Genomic DNA, 6,484 nt, shown 5'->3' on the forward strand with positions numbered 1-6,484 from the left:
CATGCATGCTAGGCAAGCACTGTACTGCTAGGCCATGTTCCCAGCCCTATTTTTAATTTTTATTCTTGTAGTCTTTTGTTTCATGGTGCTGGGCATTGAAGCGAGTCCCTGCCATTTGTTTTTAAACATCGATGCATTACAAAATATGTTACTCAACAACAATAAGTAGCAGAGGGAACCATCGCTACATCGGACGCTGAGGAAAGGGAACCAGCATTTCATAGGTGGGACTGAGAAAGAAGGAATGAGTGAAGGAAGGAATGTTGCTAAGCAAAAGAAACGTAGTGTACATATCACTGGAAATGGAGAAAGTCTCTATACTGTTAAAGATCATAGACTTTATAAATTATGTAGAGTAGAATGACAATTTTCATCATTGTGAATGTCAAAATGTATACTGTGAAATATATATAATAACTTACCACCCCCCAAAAAATAAAAGAAATGTACTTACTGCCTTATGTATGAAACTGAAACCCCTCTGTACATCACTTAAACAATGAAGAAGAAAATCTTTTAAAAAAAAGTTTTTCCTGGGGCTGGGAATATAGCCTAGTGGCAAGAGAGCTCGCCTCGTATACATGAAGCCCTGGGTTCGATTCTCCAGCACCACATATCTAGAAAATGGCCAGAAGTGGCACTGTGGCTCAAGTGGCAGAGTGCTAGCCTTGAGCAGAAAGGAAGCCAGGGACAGTGCTCAGGCCCTGAGTCCAAGGCCCAGGACTGGCCAAAAAAAAAAAAAAAAAGTTTTTCCTATTCCAGTGGTTGAAATATATATATATATATATATATATATATTACTGAAAACCAACAATCTCATCCAACCCTGCACCTTATGAATGAGCAACTGAGCTATTGAGAGGTAAGTCACTCGAAAACACAAAACTAGTGCCTAAACCAGGACTCAGGTGGGGAGATGCTGGCCGGTGTCCATCTCGACTCATTCCCCCTTCTCTTTTATTAATAGAGCTGTCCCAGCCTCACCTAGACATGTGACTCTGGGAACTACCTGCCACGGCAGAGAAATGTGATTGTGACACTGAGTTCCCCCCAGTGGAAGAACAAAAGGAAGCAGCCCGGGGGAGGAGCAGCCGGGTCTCCCGAGGGTCCCTGAAGCAGAACCACCTCCACAACCTGCTCCTTCCACTGTCTTTGGAACAGTTATGAGCCTAAAAGAAAGCATATTGTTTGGGCGCTCTAGAACGCGTCTGTCTCTTCGTGATAGTAGCTGACTATTTAGCTCACACGAAGTAACCATAATCCTCCCAAATTCAAAAACATAACCTTGAAGTGTTGTCTTGTGGTTTCTGTGGGTCAGGAATTCCAGGCTGCCAGTATGGAGTTCTCAGAGTCTCGTGCTGTTGAAGCCAAGGTGGAAGTCGTCCAAAGGCCTAGCCAGAGCTATAACGCTCTTCTAAGAATCACGTGTTCCTCTCATGAAGACACTTCTTCAAGACATTAAAGGCTTGGAGAAACTGAGTCAGGTGTGTCGTATATACCTTGAACCCCAACACTCTGGAGGCTGAGGTGGGAGGGTCTTGAGTTGGAGGCCAGTGTGGGCTACATGGCAAGACCTTGTCTCAAAAGAGAACAAAGAATTTAAAAAAAAAAGGGTGGGGAAAATACTGAAATATTGGGGAAAATCTGCCTAACTTTAAAGCATGGTATGGTTACTTGGAGTTGGTTATAGTTTTGTTTTGCTTTGTTTTTTTTTACAACCAACCGTAGTTGCTATTTTCTTCCTTATTTTATGACTGGATTTAAAAGTCCATGGAAAAAGAGTGTCTATGGCTGGAAATGTGGCCTAGTGGTAAAGTACTCGCCTCATATACATACAGCCCTGGGTTCGATTCCCCAGCACCACAAATATAGAAAAGGCTGGAAGTGCTGTCATGGCTCAAATGGTAGAGCGCTAGCCTTGAGCAAAAAGAAGCCAGGGACAGTGCTCAGGCCCTGAGTTCAAACCGCAGAACTGGTAAAACAAAACAAAACAAAAGAAAAAGAGTGTCTAAAGTATTTGCCTCCCATTTCTTCTCCAAATGCCTGGCTGACCCTAAGCGGTTTGTCGGGTACTTACAGGACTCAGAATGAGGGAGCTTGTAGGGGTTGGGGGCCAGGGAACAAGCATACCTCTTCGCGGAAGCTTAGTGTCCTCTTCCCTTCTTTTCTTAGATTTAGACACATGGCTCCACTTCAGCTTTCTCAAGTGGCTTTGGATATGTGACCCATCATCTTTACTGTTTCAGTTTCTTCCTCCAGAAGGACTGTTTCCCTGACATTCAAAGATGAGTCTGGAACAACCATTTTCTGGTGTAGGAGTTGTTGGGTTGAGGCACAGAAATGGAATCAGCATTATAAAAGCAGTCAACTTGTCTTCTTTAAGATCCTTCAGTCTAAGAAAAAGCTGGGACTGAGCACAGCTTTTGTAAAAAAAAAATTAATATTAGTTGCATTTACATCATTATGAAGTACATTACCGTAATTTAGTATATGCATATAACATGTAATGATTAAATCAGGTAACAAGCACTTCATATTTTTCAACCGTCAATCATTTTTGTCATGAATTTCCTACTCTTCTTGTCTAGTCCTTTTGAAATATACATTGTGGCTGGTTGCTGGGGGCTCTTGCCAGAAGTGGAATTGCGGCTCAAGCGGAGTGCCAGCCTTGAACACAAAACCTTAGGGAGAGCCCAGCCCAGTGGCTCACACCTGTAATCCTAGCTACTCAGGGGGCTGAGACCTGAGAACCGAGATTCAAAGTCAGGACTGGCAGAAAGCACTGAGACTCATATCTCCATTTAATCCACAAGTAGTTGGAAACAGAACTGTGGCTCAAGTGGTAGAGTGCTAAACTTGAGCAAAAAAACCTCAGAGACAGCATCCAGATCCTGATTTCAAGCCCCAGGATACACACACACACACACACACACACACACACACACACACACACACACACACACACACACCCTAAGGGACAATACCCAGGCCCTGAGTTCAAGCCCCAGTACTGGCACAAAGAGAAAAGAAAAAGAATGTCTATTGTTTTCTGTCAATAGTTTACCCTACTGCATTAAAAACCAGAAACAATTTCTCTGCTTTAACTTTGTTTTGGTGCCCCTTATTAAAGTTTGTTTCTTCTTTCCCTTATCTTTCCCTGTCTCTAGTGAGTCCTAATTCCATTCTATTCTCTGGTAAGATTGACTTACTGGTTGCCACAAATGACCAAGAACAAGCCATGTTTGTCATTCTGTGTCTAGCTTGTTTTACTCAACGTAATGATCTCTAGTTTGTCTATGTTGCTGCAAATGAGAGAATTTCATTCTTTTTTTAATCACTGAATAATATACCATTGTGCAAATATAGCATGTTTGCTCTATCCATTCATCCACATGGGGCATCTGGGTTGATTCCATATTTGGACTATTGTGAATAGTGGTGCAATAAACCTTTTCCAGTCCAAGCCATCATTTGAGACACTCACTGAGCCATTTTAGCTGTGAGGGGTAAAGGATAAAACTTGGGAAGGGATTCAACATTCCCAAACTAAGTTCTCTAAGTGCCTCAGGAGACTTACTAGACACTTGAAATTATGGATATAAAAGAAGATAGATAGGTAGGTAGATAGAGTGTGTGTGTGTGTGTGTGTGTGTGTGTGTGTGTGTGTGTGTGTGTGTTCTGGTCCTAGTATTTGAATTCAGGGACTAGGCACTATCCCTAAGCTTTTTATTTATTTTTCTGAAGGCTAGCACTCTGCCATTTGAGCCACGGCTCCACTTCTGGCTCTTTTGGTACGTAACTGGAGATAAGATTATCACAGGCTTTCCTGCCTGGCTAGTTCAGAGCCGATCTTCAGATCTCAGCCTCCTGAGTAGCTAGGATTACAGGCATGAGCCACTGGCACAAGGTAAAATATAAAATATTACCGGACAGTCTGTCCGATTGCTGGAGTCATGGGTCACGTACATATGGCCTGAGATGTTCAATGTCTTCAGTGACCTGCTCTGTCTCCAGGAGCATCTGCATGGTTCCTCCCTGTAAGGGCCTGTCCCAGGGAAACTCTCTGTAACCTAAAGGAGGAGGTGGGTAAAGAGGGCTTCCTCGCTTCCTGTCCAGTTTCCCTTCCAAGGCTCTTCCTCTTTTGCAGTTTTCTGCTAGAGGAACCTAACGGGACAGTATTCATGAAATTAGAAACACTGTTAAGTCCCTTGGTACTTTTATTTTTTTAATAAGCTTTTTGTTTAAATCTTTTTTTTTTTCCAGTTATGGTACCAGAACTCAGGGCCTGAGCACCGTTTCTGAGCTCTTTTGCTCAAGGCCAGCACTCTACCACTTTGAGCCACAGCTCCACTTCCAGCTTTTGAGTGGTTAATTGGAGATAAGAGTCTCAAGGGGACTTTCTTGCCATGATTTTGAGATCTCAGCCTCCAGAGTAGCTAGGATACAGATATGAGCCACCGGTACCCAGCTTACAAGCTTATTTTCTTAAGTTTTAGCAAGGCTTTATTTCAGTATAAACAGAAATGAGTAAAGTGAAAGACAAAAAGAATCATTTTCCTGTTCCCCATGTGCAAAAAAGGAGGCAATAACTGTAGGCTTGGTATTTTTATTTATTTAATTACGTATTTATTTACTGAATTACTTTAGTGGTATGAGGTTTGAACCTGGGGCCTTCTACTTGCTCTACTACACATGTCTCAGCTTTAGAATAGGCTTGATTTTTTTTTTTAGTACAGTATTTCAACAAAATTGAGAAGAAAATGCAGGGGATTCCCACATACCACTTGTTCTCATGCTTACATGGCCTCCCCATTACCAATATCTCCCACCAGATTGGTATATTTGTTACAGCAGATGAGCCTACAGGGCCAATCCAGCGTCACCCACCATCCACAGCTTACCTTAGGGTTCACTCTCACTTTGCACATTTTATGGGTTTGGACAAAGGTACAGTTTCAGGGGCCCGCTGTTCTACTGTCAGACAGAGCGGTTCCACTGCCTTGAAATTCCTCTCTGTCGCCTCTACTTCCAGCATCCCTCTCCCAACCCAGTAACCACTGCCCCTTTTCACTCTCTCCATAGTTTTCCTCTTCCAAAAGGTCATGTTGGTGGAACCACATGCTTCACATGGGTTTTCCATCTCCACGCTATTATCTATGAGCTGGCAGGAAGCTATGTGCTTCTCTTTATAATCCTGAAACACACGACACCGTACATGCCAAGTGTTAACAAGAGTCAAAGAGGGAAACGGTGACAGTGCATAGGAGAGGTTGAGTTTTTAGCTGAGCCTTACAAAACGTTTATCCGGCTCTAAAGGAAAAGGACATTCCAAACAAAAAAGTCACAGTTGAGCTGCATATGGTGAACTCTGTAATCCATTTTCAATTATGCTCTTTACAAATGTTCAAATATAATGATGCCATTTTCTTTTGCCTTTCTTCCCTAGGGTTTTACCCCGGATGTCACGGTTATTGATCTTGGTGCCCTGGGTATTGTGTATACATTTACTGGGACTAGGGAAGGGAAGGGGAGCATCAAAATGGAGAGACAAGGGATAAAAGGTGAACCAGTGCAGCAGCAATACTTACAAAAGTAGTTTAAATGCCAGAGAACTTGATCTGTGTTTCATTCCTAGCATTGTATATTGTTTTGTTAATATAATTTTACCAATCTTGAATGAACTTTATTTTAAAATAAAATAATATTAATTTTTAAGTTAAAAAAAAGACAATCTGGGGGCTGGGAATATAGCCTAGTGGCAAGAGTGCTTGCCTCGTATACATGAAGCCCTGGGTTCGATTCCCCAGCACCACATATATAGAAAACGGCCAGAAGTGGCGCTGTGGCTCAAGTGGCAGAGTGCTAGCCTTGAGCAAGAAGAAGCCAGAGACAGTGCTCAGGCCCTGACTCCAAGCCCAGGACGGGCAAAATAAATAAATAAATAAATAAAGACAATCTGAAAAAGGTACCAGTGGTTAGAAGTCAGACAGGGCAGAAACATCTTCAGGGTTCTATCCCATTAACTAGCAAAAACAAAGCTAGACTGGAGGCATGGCTCAAGAGGTAGAACACCAACTGAGTTCAAGCCCTTGTAATTCCAACACTCCAGAAGCTAAGATAGAAGAATCTTAAGTTCAAGATTGGCTTGGGCTACATGTAACATTGTCTCAAACACACACATTCACACACCAGTAACAAAAATCACAATAAAAGAATATACTATGTACAAAGAACAAGAACACCACCAGAAAGCTTCAAGATTGACAGAAGAGTGGGTGGGGAAGAAGAGTAGCAGGAAGACAAGCAAAGGCTAGACTTAAATGCCCTGAATGTAACATTTTACTTTGAAAACACCAGAGACAAGAAAATGCTATTAAGCAAAAGAAGTAAATATTCAGTAAATCTGAACATCGTTTTAGTAAGTCAGTCAGAGTATTGTTTCAATAACCACATGTGAATTGGGGAGGGGGGTGACATGTGTAAT

Source organism: Perognathus longimembris, chromosome 21 (genome assembly GCF_023159225.1).
Source record: "Perognathus longimembris pacificus isolate PPM17 chromosome 21, ASM2315922v1, whole genome shotgun sequence".
Classification (NCBI taxonomy): Eukaryota; Metazoa; Chordata; class Mammalia; order Rodentia; family Heteromyidae; genus Perognathus; species Perognathus longimembris.